The sequence below is a fragment of the Amblyomma americanum genome, chromosome 9 (assembly GCF_052857255.1).
Source record: "Amblyomma americanum isolate KBUSLIRL-KWMA chromosome 9, ASM5285725v1, whole genome shotgun sequence".
Taxonomy (NCBI): Eukaryota; Metazoa; Arthropoda; class Arachnida; order Ixodida; family Ixodidae; genus Amblyomma; species Amblyomma americanum.
Window position 1 is genome coordinate 45,603,391 of NC_135505.1, and position 23,158 is coordinate 45,626,548.

The window sequence follows — 23,158 nt, forward strand, 5'->3', positions numbered from 1 at the left end:
ATGTTCAATTGTTTCTAAGAATGTACCGCTCCCAGCATATGTGTCTTCTTGGTTAAATTTATTTTTCTAGCTTCATGTTCTAAGACACCCTCATCTCGCTTGAAAAGGTAGGGCGCTGCCTACTGAGTTGTCATTGAACGATCCCCTCCTAATTTGCCTTTTCCGTTTTCTATGAGGGTTTAGTGCCTGCTTTTTTTCCATTGGGTTCATCCATTTCTGAACATCTGCGTTTTATCCCTGTCGTTTAAAGCTCTCTATATCTCCATCCTGGTTCTCTTCATACTTTCTGCTGAGTTTCTTAGTTCTTTTCCGCCACTCTGAATGAACGCTTTTTCTACGCAAGTATTTAAATACCTCAGGTGCCCACCTGTTATCGTCTAATTTCTTAAGGTATTCCTCACAGAATACTTCACTCTGAGCTTCCCGTGCTTCGAGCGATGTCCAGCCCATATTCCCCTGTAATTCCTCGTTTGTGGTTTTTGCCGAAACCACCTGATCTTAATCTGTCAGCAGCTCGCTAATTTATTTCCAGTCCCGACTGAACTGGTCCCCATAAGCATTAAAGCGCATTCCCAAAAGTAAGCTCCGGCACCATTATTCCTTTCCAAATGCCTCTCAGTACTTCGTACCTGTTTTACCACCTTCGCCGAGGCGCCGAGTGTAGGGGGCCAGTTTTCAGTGGCTGACGGGCACGAAAGAGCTTTTACTGATCTCGATCGAGAATGTATAAAATAGATGACCTAAACACATAGTAAGGATGCTAGACGAACTAAATAGCCGCTATACAGGTACACATATTCGTACATAAAATGAGTGTATAGACAAGCCACTAATTAGAAATCGAAACTTACACACCGAGTACATCGGGCATTGAATTCTAGTTGTCGGTAGCCATAATAGAGAGCACCGTGATAGAGAGTACTAGAATTGTCGCACATTAAATACGACAAATGCACTAATTAAAAACCACACGGCAAACGCGGTTGCCAAACACGGCAACAGTACCGATCACAATATGTTGCCGTTTTGGCTGTACAGCTGTCCGACTTCTGTTTATCTGTTCAATATTCGACAGCATGGGTAGGTGAAATGCGCTAGCGTGTAGATGTCTGACGTGTGAGCTGATTATGTCGACGCCGCCAGATGCGAGAGAGAGGCGAAGCACGATAGGGCTATCCAGAAAATTACTGATTGGCTCGCCGGCAGTCGCGTTATCAATGACGTCACCAAGCAGAACGGAGAAACGAAGTAGGGAGAATGTTAACAAACCACTCTGTATTTCCATCTCGTTTTCAGTTTATTTTATGCGCTGAATGTCTTGTGCTCTGGAATGCAAGCAAGAAGGGCGCAGACTCTTTGTCAGTCATCCATTAGCCTTTTGGTCTACGCCCTAGGCGAATGTACCATGCGTTGTCTGAATAAATACTTTGACATTTACTTTGAATTCCCATTGACTGGAGGGACGTTACGTCACCTGCTAGGAAGTAATCTCGCCAGATCGGAGAATGGCTGCTAGCTGGAGGGAAGTGACGGCATTTAACTGGAAGTGACGTCACCAGACCAGGCTTGTCTGCGCGTAGACTCCACCTTCCAAACGCCGCAGGTGGCATGTGGTGTACGTTAAGACCTCGGCAAGAGCAACCTTGGCCTCTTAACTGCCCCACTAATCACTCGCGTCAAAGTCACCAACAGCTTCGAATACCGTCGCAGTGCCAACACATAATAGAACTAATGTGTCCCTGTGTTTTTTAGTCTTCATATAAGAGCCGAAACTAGCTGCTAGTAACTGTGGAAGGCAAGGCCGACACGCGGCGCACAATTAACTGGAGAAATAAGACATTCGCATCGTGCACCTTGCAGTGTACCCGGCAGGAATCCTTCAAGACGTCTTCTACCAGCACGGACTGCCGCGGTAAGCCACGGGATTCTTTCAAGTCTCAATAACCTTTAGATTCAGCTTTCGCTCTATAACAAAAAGAAGCGTTGTCCTACAGAAATCTAGAGACTTAGTTGATCCCCCTCAACAGCACAGTGACTGCGGCAACGACAAAATTTTCTCATTTGGAGTTGGCAATCGTACATTTCAGCGCAGTAGTTCGCTGGGAAAGTGCAAAACTGCAAGAAGAAAAACAGTTTTTCTCCAGAGACTTTAGCTAGCGCTCGTATTAAATGCTTTGAGGGTCCTCCCGCATTTCTTCACGTTTGTGGCATCGCGCACCGAGCACAGACACTGCGGTAGAACATCGCGCACTCTAAGCACAAGAGAGGGAAAGAGAGTTAAAAGGGAGTGAAAAAAGAGTACGCTGTCCTCAAACCCTACTCCTCTTTATAAAAGGATGTGCGCTAGGGAGAGCTTCCACCTTATATACTCATTTTTGTTTAGAGTGCAGTGACGTGTTTTAAGATTTTTGGTACTACTGCTGCTGTTCAGCGCCGACGTTGGTTTCCGATAAGCCATGTAGTGCTTTCTCAATAAAACACTTTTAAAATCATGGACTGCGCGTCCAGAGGATAGACGTCAGTAAATAGTAACGCTTATGTGAGCACTGCCTTTATTTCGCCCACAGCTCACTCAACTTTGGAGCCATTGGAATGGTGGTTGGCCACGAAATGACACATGGCTTCGACGACTCGGGTGAGTGGTATGAAAAGTCCAATGAGAGATTTCTTAGGTGCTTCTCTTATTTGATGAAAATCCACCGCCGAGTACGTCACACCAATCGCTTGTCCACTGGAACTCGAAGATAAAAAAAAAACTGCTCTAGGGAATCCATTATCAATAGGGTATGTTAAGTGCAGTTACCCCTTTGCTCTAATTTCATCATCAAGGCGTATTATGACGTTTATTATGAAAACCTGAGAAACATTTTTACAATTAGTTTTGCTGCAACCATGCCATGGTGTGCCTACGCGGATTCAGTGCTGTTAATAGACACCTTTAGCATACCGCGTAGCGTGTTACCCTTACCGGTACCGGAGCCTCGTGCACGCGTAAATTGCCTTGACGGCGCCAGATGGCGCCAGGAACCCGGCAGCTGGAAGGCTCCTCTCGCGCGCTTGCAGAATCGGAACCAATCAGCGCGTGCTCTGCAGCGGCTGGCGGGCTGTCGGCAATTCGGTAACGGTAACATGGTACACGGTAGGCTAAAGGTGTTTAACGAAGGGTTCGACCAAAACATGGCATGTGATTATAAGCAAAACACACATCAAACCGTCCCTGTGAAGCGGTGGCCCTGGGTTCGAACGCCGGACCAGGACAATTTTTGTTTAACTGCGAAGGATCTGAGAAAGCTGTATAGTTTTCCTTTCTAGCCAAATGGCTGAGCTTGGGTGGGTGCCAATGAATAATTACTCTCTTGTTACAAATACACTCTATCTTTGGAGGTTACCCTAACCATTTGACGAACAGAGCAAAGTTATCCCTTATGTATTCGAGTAAAATCAGTTATGATCATTTGAGCTTCGTTAACGTCACTTATCTGACACCCGCCCTTGCAGGGAGCCAGTTCGACGCTGAGGGTGCACTTCAAGAGTGGTGGACAAACTCTACCCGCACTCATTTTGAGAAGAAGGCTAAATGTTTCGAATACCAGTACGGAAACATCACCGATCAAGCAACCAACATGACGGTGAGGGTTCGCAACGTTTGCTGTCCCTACACGTTCATGACCTATACACTGCACGTGCATTCGGTGGAAACTGCTTCCGTGTGAATGGATGGGCCTGTTCCTCATGCTTTGTTTTCGCTATGCAGAAGCCTTAGGTAAAGAAAAAATGCATTCTAGAAATACTACATAGAACACCTCAACCGTTCTTGTGGTGTCTGGAAATTTAGTGATGTGTATAGACGAGTAAACATGGCACGCGTGCGTCTTCTCTAAGGCTTAGTTATGTTTGTCTTTTCGCATTGACCCAATCATATAACTATATAAATTGTTTTTACGTAAACACGTTGAGTCCTACAATATCTTGTAGTTCAAGATTAGACAGGATATATAAACTGCATTTTCTGGCCTAGGTGGAATTATTACAGGAGGCAGATTCTATAGACTTTCTTATATGCTGTGCACCGAACAACGTAGGAACAACTTCTAAGTAGGACGCTAGGGAGCAGGGGCTTCTGCCGCAGTTCTCTTTGCGCACCTAGGTTAATTCTTCCAGTCAATGCCCACCCGAAGTAAACGATGCATTTTCTCTCACTTCATGCAGCTTAATGGCAAAAACACATTGGGCGAAAATATTGCCGACAACGGCGGTCTTCGAATGGCCTTCAAGGTAAGTTTCACTGAGTCCACCCGCGTCGTATTGCGTAAATTTATTTAGAAAAAAACAAACAATATACGATGCTGACACTCGTTTTTACTTTCTGTTCATTATGCCATAACTCTTCTTCCTTTAACCTTAGTGATGGTTGAAGCACAAATAATCGCAATAATTTGTATATTTCTGTCAATGGTCTGGAAAGACTGAGGGTAGAAGTCGTTTGCACACTATAGAGAACAGTACGAGAAGAGGTCGAGGGTCAGGATCCCACCAACAGCATAAGGTCGTTTTCTTCTTCTTTGGAATCTATTATCTTTCAGTCATTAAATAATTGCGCAATTATTTGGCCATATATTAACGCCGCAAATTGAAAGAAGAGAAGCATTTCCTTATGTTTTCTTTCATTTCGGGGACTGCTGGCTTCATATCTCCAGAACTAATGTTTTAATTTCAAACCTACAACCCGCATCGCATCGCAGAGATATCGTGTGTGCTTTCTGTGTGTGTGTGTGTGGGGGGGGGGGGGGGGGGGGGGGAGTGTCGGCGTGCGAGTGTGCGTTCACTAGCCAGTGAGTGAAGTCAGCTGGACATGTACAAGGCGATGGAATATATAAACAATTGCCTAATTTTTCAGGCGTACAACAGACTGCTAAAAGACGAATGTGGAAACATTGACACTCGCTTACCTGGTCTGGAACACCTGTCGGGAAAAAAGCTGTTCTTCCTCTCAAACGGAATGGTACATGCATTCCCGGGCTGTCGCCTTTAAGATCAGTGCCCTTTCGCATGATTGAATCCTCTCTCTCTGACGTATAGAGGATGCATATGGACGATGGGCGTCGCTATCCGCGCAGGTATGGTGCAGTAACATCCGGCCAGGGTATCTCAGACAGCTGATCCAGTACGACGAACACAGCCCTGCCCAGTACAGGTAAGAACTGACTGCGCCACTTCAAAGTATTATTGCGCATGAGAAACGAAAGTTTTTTAATTTCCATATCAATCAGCATACCCACTACTGCCACCTTTGTCGTGCGACAGAACACACGACACGAGGCTCTGTCGCACTACGCAACGCACGACAAGATCTCTTCTCCCACGACACAGTGGTGTGTCACGCGACAGAAAAACGGCAGAAAATGCTGTCATACGTTTTGTTGGTTAGAGTAGCAGCTCACACCGGGTTATTACATGTCCGTCAGTATCGTCATCAATTGTTTTTATTTCCATCGAAAATGGGTTGGGGGCAGCAGATGGAAAATCTGCGACGAGCTTTACTCCCGTCTGGGCGTTGTGAAATAACTCTTAAGATGTTTTACAGTGTGAGATATATGTCATATCCTGGAGCTGACTTAGTGAGGATAGAAACTATTTGTTCGGGGAGGGGGGGTTTGAAAGTTAACCGTTACTCTGCCTACATGCACAGTTATTCTGGCTATATGCGGAGTAACGGCACCTATCTCGTGAGTACTCCACACTTGCGTGCATATTTCTGTATGCAAGCGAGGATCCCCGTTAAACGTAGTCGCAAACGTCTTCTTTCCCTTCGCCGCAGCCGGTGAGCAAACGTGCGAATATCGCTGCTTGGAACTTTTGCAGCTTCTAATAGGAGGGGGGAAAGGAATTGCTAACACTGGCCGCGTACAATCACCCAGACGATTTTCAACGTTCGACGTTGTCAAAACTCTTATTGTTATGTGTAAGGCATACCAACATATTAACAGTTGCGCGAATTTTTCAAATTTGTGAAAAGTCATCACTGTTTTTTTTTCGTGCCTCGCATGTTTCCTAATAAGTCTGTGACATACCAAATCTTTACATATGTCGGAGGTTCAGGCTGCTGCTCGTTATGCATGGCAATTACATGGCAGAACCAATGGGCTTTCATCAGCCATTTTTACTTGTGTTGGTGCAAGGTAACAATCACGTAAACGAATGGCATTCTAGTTAGACGCGCAGTGCTGCAGTTTCCCGCGAAGCGGTGGTTGTGAGGCGGTGGTTGTGTGTTAATCAACATGGACTGTTCATCCTACATCAGAATTAGCCTCATTACAACCGTGTAACCATTCGCGACTTGAGCATCGCAATCGCTGATAAGCACACAAACACGAGTTACTACAGCCAGTCGGATCCTTTCTACTGTAGCTGTGACGTACATGGGGCACAATCACGTCGAAACACTCGCCAAGAATTCCTGAGCACTAAAAAAAATAAAAATACAACGAGCGGACAACTACGCCCTGAATAGCATAACTGTGTGATTACACATGCAAGAATACTTTTTAGAGTAGAGCCCACTCTCAAATATCATCCTCGTTCAACGGTAACCACGGGTAGCAACAACGCACCGATAACTTAATTGTTTGCTCACACGATACCCTCCTCTTTCTATCGCAAGCACCCTCTGAGTGGTTACTTACGCTGACTACTACTGCTACTGCTGCTGCTGCTACTACTACTACTAATACTAATACTAGTACTACTACTACTACTACTACTACTACTAATACTACTACTACTACTACTACTACTTCTTCTACTACTGCTACTGCTGCTGCTGCTGCTGCTCATGCTAATATTCCTGCTACTACTACTACTACTACTACTACTACTACTACTAATACTACTACGACTAATACTACTGCTACTGCCACTACTTCTACTAAGGAAATAGCACAGTATCTCACATATATTGGTGGGCACCGGAACAGCGTCCTAAGGGAAGGGAGGAAGGTGAGAGTGAAAGAAGAATGTTCCCAGAAATTAGAAATAGGCAAACAGAAAAGGATTGATAAAGAAAAGCTAGACAGTAGTTAAGACAGAGCGGGAAGAAAGCGGTAGCCATTATCAATAAGCCATGTCAAGAGACACTTTCTCAGCCACAAAGCAACGGTCACCAACATAGTAAATAGGCTAAACACTAAGTATCCATATATCCCAGTGCTCGTGATGGTATCTGGCCGCTCTGGCCGCTCTGAAAGGAATGTATTTTTTATTTACTCTAGAGTCAACGTGCCAATGTCTAACATGCAAGCTTTCAGCACCGTATTCAACTGCTCGGCCAATTCCAAGATGAACCGGGCACGAAGGTGTACTCTTTGGTGAGGCTGACTTACAGGAGAAACAAGAAAGAACGACAGCGATGTTGGAGACGCGAGATATATCTTCGACCGTTGTTACCTGTTTCTGCAAGAATACTTGCCTGCACGGTTTTCCTGCTCAGAGTTTTTGTTTGTTTGTTTTTCTGTCTGGCTCTTTACAAAACACCGTAAAAAATTATCAGGCACACATTAAGACGAAGAGAAGCAGGAGTTTCTCAGAAACAAAATTACGCTTGGAGCTCAAATTTATCCTGTGAATAGATACATACGTAATGCCAAGTTTTAATATTTATGCAAATTCGTGCCTTAAAACATTTCAGATTCTGCAAGAAAACCAAATTCATAAATGTGTAAACTGTGATAGGATGGCGTGTCTAAAGTGGAGGACACCCCAACGTCAGACAACTTTATGAATTTTTTCAAAGGGTACGAGAATTTTGCGATGTTATTGCGCGTGAAATAATGCCTTATATATGAGTGAGTTTATTCAGAAAAAAAGGTTTTAGGCCAGCGGCTGCCAGGCGCGGAAAACATGACTGAAAGTGTAAGTTTCTTCTATGTCGAATACATGGCATGTGGATTTCAAAATAATTTTGTAATTTGCATTCGTTGCAAGGCTATGGATTTATAAAAATATTTTCACAATTTTAAAGCAATTATTTGGGAATTTTCGTAGAAAGTGTTGCGGTCCAAATTAACCAAAAGCCACTGTACTCAGATACAACTGGAGAACGTAGCCGCCAATTGCACTCGAAAGAGGCACTCCGAGCGATGCCGTGGACCTATTTTCATGCAATCGTGGTCGAACACCTTCAAGTCTACATCATTTTATATATATATATATATATATATATAGCATCATCTAACCTTGTGATTGGCGCATGATAGCCATAGTTGCTTATGCGCCATAAAACCCCATACAACAACAACATATCTTGTTATGATGTAGACGTGAATATATATATATATATATATATATATATATATATATATATATATATATATATATATATATAAAAGGAAATGAGGGGCCCGTTTGACAAATTTATGAAGGGAGCCAACAGTCACCGAAACCAAGGTGCATAGGGGAACGTTAATTTTTTTTTTTTTTTATTTTTTTTTTTTAATGTGGTATGCTTATGAGTGGGATAATAATACTTCGATTAATAAATTGCTTAAAGAAAATTACTTATAAAGCAGCAGAAAAAACAACCATGCCGCCGGTGGGATCCGAACCCACGACCTCCGAATATCGCGTCCGGTGCTCTTACCAACTGAGCTACGGCGACGGCTGTCCAATCTGCTGCTCTCGGGGGTATTTATGTTTACTAGGTGTAATTGAGCCTTGAGAGTGTTCACCAGCGCCACCCTCGACCATAGCGGCGGACGTAGCACGTCCTGTAATACCGCGAGCGTGACGTAGGACGTCAACTAACGGTGAGGGCGGAAACTGTGCGAGAGCCCTCTTATGCTACCTATGGCATCAAGACTGCCAGAACCGAGACCCTCGTTAAGCTATTAGCAGACATGTTAAAGGAAATGAGGGGCCCGTTTGACAAATTTATGAAGGGAGCCAACAGTCACCGAAACCAAGGTGCATAGGGGAACGTTAATTTTTTTTTTTTTTTTTTTTAATGTGGTATGCTTATGAGTGGGATAATAATACTTCGATTAATAAATTGCTTAAAGAAAATTACTTATAAAGCAGCAGAAAAAACAACCATGCCGCCGGTGGGATCCGAACCCACGACCTCCGAATATCGCGTCCGGTGCTCTTACCAACTGAGCTACGGCGACGGCTGTCCAATCTGCTGCTCTCGGGGGTATTTATGTTTACTAGGTGTAATTGAGCCTTGAGAGTGTTCACCAGCGCCACCCTCGACCATAGCGGCGGACGTAGCACGTCCTGTAATACCGCGAGCGTGACGTAGGACGTCAACTAACGGTGAGGGCGGAAACTGTGCGAGAGCCCTCTTATGCTACCTATGGCATCAAGACTGCCAGAACCGAGACCCTCGTTAAGCTATTAGCAGACATGTTAAAGGAAATGAGGGGCCCGTTTGACAAATTTATGAAGGGAGCCAACAGTCACCGAAACCAAGGTGCATAGGGGAACGTTAATTTTTTTTTTTTTTTTAATGTGGTATGCTTATGAGTGGGATAATAATACTTCGATTAATAAATTGCTTAAAGAAAATTACTTATAAAGCAGCAGAAAAAACAACCATGCCGCCGGTGGGATCCGAACCCACGACCTCCGAATATCGCGTCCGGTGCTCTTACCAACTGAGCTACGGCGACGGCTGTCCAATCTGCTGCTCTCGGGGGTATTTATGTTTACTAGGTGTAATTGAGCCTTGAGAGTGTTCACCAGCGCCACCCTCGACCATAGCGGCGGACGTAGCACGTCCTGTAATACCGCGAGCGTGACGTAGGACGTCAACTAACGGTGAGGGCGGAAACTGTGCGAGAGCCCTCTTATGCTACCTATGGCATCAAGACTGCCAGAACCGAGACCCTCGTTAAGCTATTAGCAGACATGTTAAAGGAAATGAGGGGCCCGTTTGACAAATTTATGAAGGGAGCCAACAGTCACCGAAACCAAGGTGCATAGGGGAACGTTAATTTTTTTTTTTTTTTTAATGTGGTATGCTTATGAGTGGGATAATAATACTTCGATTAATAAATTGCTTAAAGAAAATTACTTATAAAGCAGCAGAAAAAACAACCATGCCGCCGGTGGGATCCGAACCCACGACCTCCGAATATCGCGTCCGGTGCTCTTACCAACTGAGCTACGGCGACGGCTGTCCAATCTGCTGCTCTCGGGGGTATTTATGTTTACTAGGTGTAATTGAGCCTTGAGAGTGTTCACCAGCGCCACCCTCGACCATAGCGGCGGACGTAGCACGTCCTGTAATACCGCGAGCGTGACGTAGGACGTCAACTAACGGTGAGGGCGGAAACTGTGCGAGAGCCCTCTTATGCTACCTATGGCATCAAGACTGCCAGAACCGAGACCCTCGTTAAGCTATTAGCAGACATGTTAAAGGAAATGAGGGGCCCGTTTGACAAATTTATGAAGGGAGCCAACAGTCACCGAAACCAAGGTGCATAGGGGAACGTTAATTTTTTTTTTTTTTTTAATGTGGTATGCTTATGAGTGGGATAATAATACTTCGATTAATAAATTGCTTAAAGAAAATTACTTATAAAGCAGCAGAAAAAACAACCATGCCGCCGGTGGGATCCGAACCCACGACCTCCGAATATCGCGTCCGGTGCTCTTACCAACTGAGCTACGGCGACGGCTGTCCAATCTGCTGCTCTCGGGGGTATTTATGTTTACTAGGTGTAATTGAGCCTTGAGAGTGTTCACCAGCGCCACCCTCGACCATAGCGGCGGACGTAGCACGTCCTGTAATACCGCGAGCGTGACGTAGGACGTCAACTAACGGTGAGGGCGGAAACTGTGCGAGAGCCCTCTTATGCTACCTATGGCATCAAGACTGCCAGAACCGAGACCCTCGTTAAGCTATTAGCAGACATGTTAAAGGAAATGAGGGGCCCGTTTGACAAATTTATGAAGGGAGCCAACAGTCACCGAAACCAAGGTGCATAGGGGAACGTTAATTTTTTTTTTTTTTTTTAATGTGGTATGCTTATGAGTGGGATAATAATACTTCGATTAATAAATTGCTTAAAGAAAATTACTTATAAAGCAGCAGAAAAAACAACCATGCCGCCGGTGGGATCCGAACCCACGACCTCCGAATATCGCGTCCGGTGCTCTTACCAACTGAGCTACGGCGACGGCTGTCCAATCTGCTGCTCTCGGGGGTATTTATGTTTACTAGGTGTAATTGAGCCTTGAGAGTGTTCACCAGCGCCACCCTCGACCATAGCGGCGGACGTAGCACGTCCTGTAATACCGCGAGCGTGACGTAGGACGTCAACTAACGGTGAGGGCGGAAACTGTGCGAGAGCCCTCTTATGCTACCTATGGCATCAAGACTGCCAGAACCGAGACCCTCGTTAAGCTATTAGCAGACATGTTAAAGGAAATGAGGGGCCCGTTTGACAAATTTATGAAGGGAGCCAACAGTCACCGAAACCAAGGTGCATAGGGGAACGTTAATTTTTTTTTTTTTTTTTTTTTAATGTGGTATGCTTATGAGTGGGATAATAATACTTCGATTAATAAATTGCTTAAAGAAAATTACTTATAAAGCAGCAGAAAAAACAACCATGCCGCCGGTGGGATCCGAACCCACGACCTCCGAATATCGCGTCCGGTGTTCTTACCAACTGAGCTACGGCGACGGCTGTCCAATCTGCTGCTCTCGGGGGTATTTATGTTTACTAGGTGTAATTGAGCCTTGAGAGTGTTCACCAGCGCCACCCTCGACCATAGCGGCGGACGTAGCACGTCCTGTAATACCGCGAGCGTGACGTAGGACGTCAACTAACGGTGAGGGCGGAAACTGTGCGAGAGCCCTCTTATGCTACCTATGGCATCAAGACTGCCAGAACCGAGACCCTCGTTAAGCTATTAGCAGACATGTTAAAGGAAATGAGGGGCCCGTTTGACAAATTTATGAAGGGAGCCAACAGTCACCGAAACCAAGGTGCATAGGGGAACGTTAATTTTTTTTTTTTTTTTTAATGTGGTATGCTTATGAGTGGGATAATAATACTTCGATTAATAAATTGCTTAAAGAAAATTACTTATAAAGCAGCAGAAAAAACAACCATGCCGCCGGTGGGATCCGAACCCACGACCTCCGAATATCGCGTCCGGTGCTCTTACCAACTGAGCTACGGCGACGGCTGTCCAATCTGCTGCTCTCGGGGGTATTTATGTTTACTAGGTGTAATTGAGCCTTGAGAGTGTTCACCAGCGCCACCCTCGACCATAGCGGCGGACGTAGCACGTCCTGTAATACCGCGAGCGTGACGTAGGACGTCAACTAACGGTGAGGGCGGAAACTGTGCGAGAGCCCTCTTATGCTACCTATGGCATCAAGACTGCCAGAACCGAGACCCTCGTTAAGCTATTAGCAGACATGTTAAAGGAAATGAGGGGCCCGTTTGACAAATTTATGAAGGGAGCCAACAGTCACCGAAACCAAGGTGCATAGGGGAACGTTAATTTTTTTTTTTTTTTTAATGTGGTATGCTTATGAGTGGGATAATAATACTTCGATTAATAAATTGCTTAAAGAAAATTACTTATAAAGCAGCAGAAAAAACAACCATGCCGCCGGTGGGATCCGAACCCACGACCTCCGAATATCGCGTCCGGTGCTCTTACCAACTGAGCTACGGCGACGGCTGTCCAATCTGCTGCTCTCGGGGGTATTTATGTTTACTAGGTGTAATTGAGCCTTGAGAGTGTTCACCAGCGCCACCCTCGACCATAGCGGCGGACGTAGCACGTCCTGTAATACCGCGAGCGTGACGTAGGACGTCAACTAACGGTGAGGGCGGAAACTGTGCGAGAGCCCTCTTATGCTACCTATGGCATCAAGACTGCCAGAACCGAGACCCTCGTTAAGCTATTAGCAGACATGTTAAAGGAAATGAGGGGCCCGTTTGACAAATTTATGAAGGGAGCCAACAGTCACCGAAACCAAGGTGCATAGGGGAACGTTAATTTTTTTTTTTTTTTTTAATGTGGTATGCTTATGAGTGGGATAATAATACTTCGATTAATAAATTGCTTAAAGAAAATTACTTATAAAGCAGCAGAAAAAACAACCATGCCGCCGGTGGGATCCGAACCCACGACCTCCGAATATCGCGTCCGGTGCTCTTACCAACTGAGCTACGGCGACGGCTGTCCAATCTGCTGCTCTCGGGGGTATTTATGTTTACTAGGTGTAATTGAGCCTTGAGAGTGTTCACCAGCGCCACCCTCGACCATAGCGGCGGACGTAGCACGTCCTGTAATACCGCGAGCGTGACGTAGGACGTCAACTAACGGTGAGGGCGGAAACTGTGCGAGAGCCCTCTTATGCTACCTATGGCATCAAGACTGCCAGAACCGAGACCCTCGTTAAGCTATTAGCAGACATGTTAAAGGAAATGAGGGGCCCGTTTGACAAATTTATGAAGGGAGCCAACAGTCACCGAAACCAAGGTGCATAGGGGAACGTTAATTTTTTTTTTTTTTTTTTTTTTTTTTTTAATGTGGTATGCTTATGAGTGGGATAATAATACTTCGATTAATAAATTGCTTAAAGAAAATTACTTATAAAGCAGCAGAAAAAACAACCATGCCGCCGGTGGGATCCGAACCCACGACCTCCGAATATCGCGTCCGGTGCTCTTACCAACTGAGCTACGGCGACGGCTGTCCAATCTGCTGCTCTCGGGGGTATTTATGTTTACTAGGTGTAATTGAGCCTTGAGAGTGTTCACCAGCGCCACCCTCGACCATAGCGGCGGACGTAGCACGTCCTGTAATACCGCGAGCGTGACGTAGGACGTCAACTAACGGTGAGGGCGGAAACTGTGCGAGAGCCCTCTTATGCTACCTATGGCATCAAGACTGCCAGAACCGAGACCCTCGTTAAGCTATTAGCAGACATGTTAAAGGAAATGAGGGGCCCGTTTGACAAATTTATGAAGGGAGCCAACAGTCACCGAAACCAAGGTGCATAGGGGAACGTTAATTTTTTTTTTTTTTTTAATGTGGTATGCTTATGAGTGGGATAATAATACTTCGATTAATAAATTGCTTAAAGAAAATTACTTATAAAGCAGCAGAAAAAACAACCATGCCGCCGGTGGGATCCGAACCCACGACCTCCGAATATCGCGTCCGGTGCTCTTACCAACTGAGCTACGGCGACGGCTGTCCAATCTGCTGCTCTCGGGGGTATTTATGTTTACTAGGTGTAATTGAGCCTTGAGAGTGTTCACCAGCGCCACCCTCGACCATAGCGGCGGACGTAGCACGTCCTGTAATACCGCGAGCGTGACGTAGGACGTCAACTAACGGTGAGGGCGGAAACTGTGCGAGAGCCCTCTTATGCTACCTATGGCATCAAGACTGCCAGAACCGAGACCCTCGTTAAGCTATTAGCAGACATGTTAAAGGAAATGAGGGGCCCGTTTGACAAATTTATGAAGGGAGCCAACAGTCACCGAAACCAAGGTGCATAGGGGAACGTTAATTTTTTTTTTTTTTTTTTAATGTGGTATGCTTATGAGTGGGATAATAATACTTCGATTAATAAATTGCTTAAAGAAAATTACTTATAAAGCAGCAGAAAAAACAACCATGCCGCCGGTGGGATCCGAACCCACGACCTCCGAATATCGCGTCCGGTGCTCTTACCAACTGAGCTACGGCGACGGCTGTCCAATCTGCTGCTCTCGGGGGTATTTATGTTTACTAGGTGTAATTGAGCCTTGAGAGTGTTCACCAGCGCCACCCTCGACCATAGCGGCGGACGTAGCACGTCCTGTAATACCGCGAGCGTGACGTAGGACGTCAACTAACGGTGAGGGCGGAAACTGTGCGAGAGCCCTCTTATGCTACCTATGGCATCAAGACTGCCAGAACCGAGACCCTCGTTAAGCTATTAGCAGACATGTTAAAGGAAATGAGGGGCCCGTTTGACAAATTTATGAAGGGAGCCAACAGTCACCGAAACCAAGGTGCATAGGGGAACGTTAATTTTTTTTTTTTTTTTTTAATGTGGTATGCTTATGAGTGCGATAATAATACTTCGATTAATAAATTGCTTAAAGAAAATTACTTATAAAGCAGCAGAAAAAACAACCATGCCGCCGGTGGGATCCGAACCCACGACCTCCGAATATCGCGTCCGGTGCTCTTACCAACTGAGCTACGGCGACGGCTGTCCAATCTGCTGCTCTCGGGGGTATTTATGTTTACTAGGTGTAATTGAGCCTTGAGAGTGTTCACCAGCGCCACCCTCGCTGGTGAACACTCTCAAGGCTCAATTACACCTAGTAAACATAAATACCCCCGAGAGCAGCAGATTGGACAGCCGTCGCCGTAGCTCAGTTGGTAAGAGCACCGGACGCGATATTCGGAGGTCGTGGGTTCGGATCCCACCGGCGGCATGGTTGTTTTTTCTGCTGCTTTATAAGTAATTTTCTTTAAGCAATTTATTAATCGAAGTATTATTATCCCACTCATAAGCATACCACATTAAAAAAAAAAAAAAAAAATTAACGTTCCCCTATGCACCTTGGTTTCGGTGACTGTTGGCTCCCTTCATAAATTTGTCAAACGGGCCCCTCATTTCCTTTAACATGTCTGCTAATAGCTTAACGAGGGTCTCGGTTCTGGCAGTCTTGATGCCATAGGTAGCATAAGAGGGCTCTCGCACAGTTTCCGCCCTCACCGTTAGTTGACGTCCTACGTCACGCTCGCGGTATTACAGGACGTGCTACGTCCGCCGCTATGGTCGAGGGTGGCGCTGGTGAACACTCTCAAGGCTCAATTACACCTAGTAAACATAAATACCCCCGAGAGCAGCAGATTGGACAGCCGTCGCCGTAGCTCAGTTGGTAAGAGCACCGGACGCGATATTCGGAGGTCGTGGGTTCGGATCCCACCGGCGGCATGGTTGTTTTTTCTGCTGCTTTATAAGTAATTTTCTTTAAGCAATTTATTAATCGAAGTATTATTATCCCACTCATAAGCATACCACATTAAAAAAAAAAAAAAAAAAAATTAACGTTCCCCTATGCACCTTGGTTTCGGTGACTGTTGGCTCCCTTCATAAATTTGTCAAACGGGCCCCTCATTTCCTTTAACATGTCTGCTAATAGCTTAACGAGGGTCTCGGTTCTGGCAGTCTTGATGCCATAGGTAGCATAAGAGGGCTCTCGCACAGTTTCCGCCCTCACCGTTAGTTGACGTCCTACGTCACGCTCGCGGTATTACAGGACGTGCTACGTCCGCCGCTATGGTCGAGGGTGGCGCTGGTGAACACTCTCAAGGCTCAATTACACCTAGTAAACATAAATACCCCCGAGAGCAGCAGATTGGACAGCCGTCGCCGTAGCTCAGTTGGTAAGAGCACCGGACGCGATATTCGGAGGTCGTGGGTTCGGATCCCACCGGCGGCATGGTTGTTTTTTCTGCTGCTTTATAAGTAATTTTCTTTAAGCAATTTATTAATCGAAGTATTATTATCCCACTCATAAGCATACCACATTAAAAAAAAAAAAAAAATTAACGTTCCCCTATGCACCTTGGTTTCGGTGACTGTTGGCTCCCTTCATAAATTTGTCAAACGGGCCCCTCATTTCCTTTAACATGTCTGCTAATAGCTTAACGAGGGTCTCGGTTCTGGCAGTCTTGATGCCATAGGTAGCATAAGAGGGCTCTCGCACAGTTTCCGCCCTCACCGTTAGTTGACGTCCTACGTCACGCTCGCGGTATTACAGGACGTGCTACGTCCGCCGCTATGGTCGAGGGTGGCGCTGGTGAACACTCTCAAGGCTCAATTACACCTAGTAAACATAAATACCCCCGAGAGCAGCAGATTGGACAGCCGTCGCCGTAGCTCAGTTGGTAAGAGCACCGGACGCGATATTCGGAGGTCGTGGGTTCGGATCCCACCGGCGGCATGGTTGTTTTTTCTGCTGCTTTATAAGTAATTTTCTTTAAGCAATTTATTAATCGAAGTATTATTATCCCACTCATAAGCATACCACATTAAAAAAAAAAAAAAAATTAACGTTCCCCTATGCACCTTGGTTTCGGTGACTGTTGGCTCCCTTCATAAATTTGTCAAACGGGCCCCTCATTTCCTTTAACATGTCTGCTAATAGCTTAACGAGGGTCTCGGTTCTGGCAGTCTTGATGCCATAGGTAGCATAAGAGGGCTCTCGCACAGTTTCCGCCCTCACCGTTAGTTGACGTCCTACGTCACGCTCGCGGTATTACAGGACGTGCTACGTCCGCCGCTATGGTCGAGGGTGACGCTGGTGAACACTCTCAAGGCTCAATTACACCTAGTAAACATAAATACCCCCGAGAGCAGCAGATTGGACAGCCGTCGCCGTAGCTCAGTTGGTAAGAGCACCGGACGCGATATTCGGAGGTCGTGGGTTCGGATCCCACCGGCGGCATGGTTGTTTTTTCTGCTGCTTTATAAGTAATTTTCTTTAAGCAATTTATTAATCGAAGTATTATTATCCCACTCATAAGCATACCACATTAAAAAAAAAAAAAAAAATTAACGTTCCCCTATGCACCTTGGTTTCGGTGACTGTTGGCTCCCTTCATAAATTTGTCAAACGGGCCCCTCATTTCCTTTAACATGTCTGCTAATAGCTTAACGAGGGTCTCGGTTCTGGCAGTCTTGATGCCATAGGTAGCATAAGAGGGCTCTCGCACAGTTTCCGCCCTCACCGTTAGTTGACGTCCTACGTCACGCTCGCGGTATTACAGGACGTGCTACGTCCGCCGCTATGGTCGAGGGTGGCGCTGGTGAACACTCTCAAGGCTCAATTACACCTAGTAAACATAAATACCCCCGAGAGCAGCAGATTGGACAGCCGTCGCCGTAGCTCAGTTGGTAAGAGCACCGGACGCGATATTCGGAGGTCGTGGGTTCGGATCCCACCGGCGGCATGGTTGTTTTTTCTGCTGCTTTATAAGTAATTTTCTTTAAGCAATTTATTAATCGAAGTATTATTATCCCACTCATAAGCATACCACATTAAAAAAAAAAAAAAAAATTAACGTTCCCCTATGCACCTTGGTTTCGGTGACTGTTGGCTCCCTTCATAAATTTGTCAAACGGGCCCCTCATTTCCTTTAACATGTCTGCTAATAGCTTAACGAGGGTCTCGGTTCTGGCAGTCTTGATGCCATAGGTAGCATAAGAGGGCTCTCGCACAGTTTCCGCCCTCACCGTTAGTTGACGTCCTACGTCACGCTCGCGGTATTACAGGACGTGCTACGTCCGCCGCTATGGTCGAGGGTGGCGCTGGTGAACACTCTCAAGGCTCAATTACACCTAGTAAACATAAATACCCCCGAGAGCAGCAGATTGGACAGCCGTCGCCGTAGCTCAGTTGGTAAGAGCACCGGACGCGATATTCGGAGGTCGTGGGTTCGGATCCCACCGGCGGCATGGTTGTTTTTTCTGCTGCTTTATAAGTAATTTTCTTTAAGCAATTTATTAATCGAAGTATTATTATCCCACTCATAAGCATACCACATTAAAAAAAAAAAAAAAAAAAATTAACGTTCCCCTATGCACCTTGGTTTCGGTGACTGTTGGCTCCCTTCATAAATTTGTCAAACGGGCCCCTCATTTCCTTTAACATGTCTGCTAATAGCTTAACGAGGGTCTCGGTTCTGGCAGTCTTGATGCCATAGGTAGCATAAGAGGGCTCTCGCACAGTTTCCGCCCTCACCGTTAGTTGACGTCCTACGTCACGCTCGCGGTATTACAGGACGTGCTACGTCCGCCGCTATGGTCGAGGGTGGCGCTGGTGAACACTCTCAAGGCTCAATTACACCTAGTAAACATAAATACCCCCGAGAGCAGCAGATTGGACAGCCGTCGCCGTAGCTCAGTTGGTAAGAGCACCGGACGCGATATTCGGAGGTCGTGGGTTCGGATCCCACCGGCGGCATGGTTGTTTTTTCTGCTGCTTTATAAGTAATTTTCTTTAAGCAATTTATTAATCGAAGTATTATTATCCCACTCATAAGCATACCACATTAAAAAAAAAAAAAAAATTAACGTTCCCCTATGCACCTTGGTTTCGGTGACTGTTGGCTCCCTTCATAAATTTGTCAAACGGGCCCCTCATTTCCTTTAACATGTCTGCTAATAGCTTAACGAGGGTCTCGGTTCTGGCAGTCTTGATGCCATAGGTAGCATAAGAGGGCTCTCGCACAGTTTCCGCCCTCACCGTTAGTTGACGTCCTACGTCACGCTCGCGGTATTACAGGACGTGCTACGTCCGCCGCTATGGTCGAGGGTGGCGCTGGTGAACACTCTCAAGGCTCAATTACACCTAGTAAACATAAATACCCCCGAGAGCAGCAGATTGGACAGCCGTCGCCGTAGCTCAGTTGGTAAGAGCACCGGACGCGATATTCGGAGGTCGTGGGTTCGGATCCCACCGGCGGCATGGTTGTTTTTTCTGCTGCTTTATAAGTAATTTTCTTTAAGCAATTTATTAATCGAAGTATTATTATCCCACTCATAAGCATACCACATTAAAAAAAAAAAAAAAAAAATTAACGTTCCCCTATGCACCTTGGTTTCGGTGACTGTTGGCTCCCTTCATAAATTTGTCAAACGGGCCCCTCATTTCCTTTAACATGTCTGCTAATAGCTTAACGAGGGTCTCGGTTCTGGCAGTCTTGATGCCATAGGTAGCATAAGAGGGCTCTCGCACAGTTTCCGCCCTCACCGTTAGTTGACGTCCTACGTCACGCTCGCGGTATTACAGGACGTGCTACGTCCGCCGCTATGGTCGAGGGTGGCGCTGGTGAACACTCTCAAGGCTCAATTACACCTAGTAAACATAAATACCCCCGAGAGCAGCAGATTGGACAGCCGTCGCCGTAGCTCAGTTGGTAAGAGCACCGGACGCGATATTCGGAGGTCGTGGGTTCGGATCCCACCGGCGGCATGGTTGTTTTTTCTGCTGCTTTATAAGTAATTTTCTTTAAGCAATTTATTAATCGAAGTATTATTATCCCACTCATAAGCATACCACATTAAAAAAAAAAAAAAAAATTAACGTTCCCCTATGCACCTTGGTTTCGGTGACTGTTGGCTCCCTTCATAAATTTGTCAAACGGGCCCCTCATTTCCTTTAACATGTCTGCTAATAGCTTAACGAGGGTCTCGGTTCTGGCAGTCTTGATGCCATAGGTAGCATAAGAGGGCTCTCGCACAGTTTCCGCCCTCACCGTTAGTTGACGTCCTACGTCACGCTCGCGGTATTACAGGACGTGCTACGTCCGCCGCTATGGTCGAGGGTGGCGCTGGTGAACACTCTCAAGGCTCAATTACACCTAGTAAACATAAATACCCCCGAGAGCAGCAGATTGGACAGCCGTCGCCGTAGCTCAGTTGGTAAGAGCACCGGACGCGATATTCGGAGGTCGTGGGTTCGGATCCCACCGGCGGCATGGTTGTTTTTTCTGCTGCTTTATAAGTAATTTTCTTTAAGCAATTTATTAATCGAAGTATTATTATCCCACTCATAAGCATACCACATTAAAAAAAAAAAAAAAAAATTAACGTTCCCCTATGCACCTTGGTTTCGGTGACTGTTGGCTCCCTTCATAAATTTGTCAAACGGGCCCCTCATTTCCTTTAACATGTCTGCTAATAGCTTAACGAGGGTCTCGGTTCTGGCAGTCTTGATGCCATAGGTAGCATAAGAGGGCTCTCGCACAGTTTCCGCCCTCACCGTTAGTTGACGTCCTACGTCACGCTCGCGGTATTACAGGACGTGCTACGTCCGCCGCTATGGTCGAGGGTGGCGCTGGTGAACACTCTCAAGGCTCAATTACACCTAGTAAACATAAATACCCCCGAGAGCAGCAGATTGGACAGCCGTCGCCGTAGCTCAGTTGGTAAGAGCACCGGACGCGATATTCGGAGGTCGTGGGTTCGGATCCCACCGGCGGCATGGTTGTTTTTTCTGCTGCTTTATAAGTAATTTTCTTTAAGCAATTTATTAATCGAAGTATTATTATCCCACTCATAAGCATACCACATTAAAAAAAAAAAAAAATTAACGTTCCCCTATGCACCTTGGTTTCGGTGACTGTTGGCTCCCTTCATAAATATATATATATATATATATATATTGGAATGAAGAAGATGAGCCAGCCCCGAAGCCAACGACGACGAAGCGCTCGCGCCGCCTTGGCCGATCCCCCAGTGTGGGTATGTGCCATCTTTTGATAGGCTAACAACAACAACAACTGTTGGATGCTCGTGCTGGATGGCACACTGCCGCTTGTGTCTGGTCTCTCGGCTCTCTGCCTCGTAGATTGCCTGTGCCAAGGTCTTCGTAGCCGGCACTTCCATCGTGCCAATAAACCGCTCTACATTTGGTGGAGGTTGCTGTGTTCCCCTTTTCACCATCACCGTGGACCTTCGCAGCCGCACCATCCCGATGTCCACTACCAAGGCCAGTCAACCGCCCGCCGCCACGTCGCAGCCAGTCCTCTGCTCCGGTGCCGTCCGGCAGCGCGACCCCGCTGTCTTCAGCGGCCATAGCGACCAGGACGTGGAAGATTGGCTGGAATCATACGAACGGGTGAGCCCCCACAACAACTGGGACGACCGCGTCAAGCTTACCAACGTCATCTTCTACCTCAGCGATGTCGCGAACCTCTGGTTCCGCAACCATGAGGCCGACATTCCTACTTGGGCCGTTCTAAAGAGCACCCTTGCGGAGGTTTTCGGCCGTCCTGCAGTGCGGAAACTGCGCGCTGAGCAATTCCTGCGCGTCCGAGCTCAGCACACGGATGAGACTTTCACCAGCTACATTGAAGACGTAGTAGACCTCTGCAAGCGTGTTGATCCGGCTATGTCCGAGGCTGACAAGATCAAACACATCATGAAGGGTATCGATGACGATGCTTTTCAGCTGTTGTTAGCGAAGAGCCCCACCACCGTTACCTCGGTGTATACCCTTTGCCAGAGTTTCGACGAGTTGCGCAAGCAACGTCTTTGCGCTCGTCGGCCTCCTCCGAATGCTGACTCCATCTCCGGCCTGGCCATCAATCCAGATCTACTTGCTACCATCAAAGACTTTGTGCGGGACGAGGTCGGCCGGCAGCTCTCGCTCCTATCTCGCCAACATCAGACACCGACCCCCCTCAGCGCTGAGATCCGGCACGCCATCACGCAAGCGGTCGCTGACGCCCTCCCTCCTCTTCCACAACCAGCCCCCTTGGATCCCCAGGTCGGCCTTCCCCCGACCCCGCCACCGCCTGTTGCTGCTCCGTTGAGCTACGGTCCTCCAGTTGAAGTGCCGCCTGCCCCCACTCCCGTGCCTCTCACGTATGCCGAGGCTGTCGCGCGACCACCGCGACCGCAGGCTTATACGTACGTTCCTCAAGTGGTGCCTGCGCCTGCTGCTCCACGGACCCGCTTCACGCCCCCTACCTACAACCCTTGGCGCACGGCTGACAATCGACCGATATGCTACGCCTGCGGTCTTCCGGGCCACGTCGCGCGCCTCTGTCGACGTACTCTGCATGCGCCTGTCCACCCTCTGCCAGCCTACCCTGATGCAGACCGTACCTTTCGCCCACGTTTCGGACCACAACCTCAGGAGACCTCTCCTGACCGCGAGCACGGTCGCCAGACCTACGTTTCCCACCGCTCGCCTTCGCCTCGCCGCCGCTCATTGTCGCCCATGAGGCGTCGCAACGTCCGCGCCGATTAGGAAAACTAGCAGCCGCAGTTCCGGGGGCACGAACTGCGCACTCATCGCCCTGCTTAAGTCCTCGCCTTTCCCCGCCGAACCTTCTGGACGTTTTTGTCGACGGAGTCAAGACACTTGCGCTTGTGGACACTGGGGCCACCGTTTCTGTTATTCACGAAAACTTCTGCCGCTCGCTTCGCAAAGTTACAACCCCATCTTCTGGACTCTCACTCCGTACCGCCAGCGCCGATACCGTTCATCCCTCTGCCGCTTGCACAGCACGCGTCGTCATCGCCGATGTTTTGTATGTTGTCGAATTTTTAGTCCTCCGTGCCAGCTCCCATGACGTCATCCTTGGATGGGATTTTCTCTCCCTGCAC

General features: G+C 47.1%; 1 pseudogene; it reads left to right on the forward strand.

Annotated features, from left to right (window-relative positions):
• The window catches only part of LOC144103327 (neprilysin-1-like), a 37,629-nt pseudogene extending 30,261 nt beyond the window's left edge, over positions 1-7,368 (forward strand).
• Positions 7,369-23,158: the final 15,790 nt, after the last annotated feature.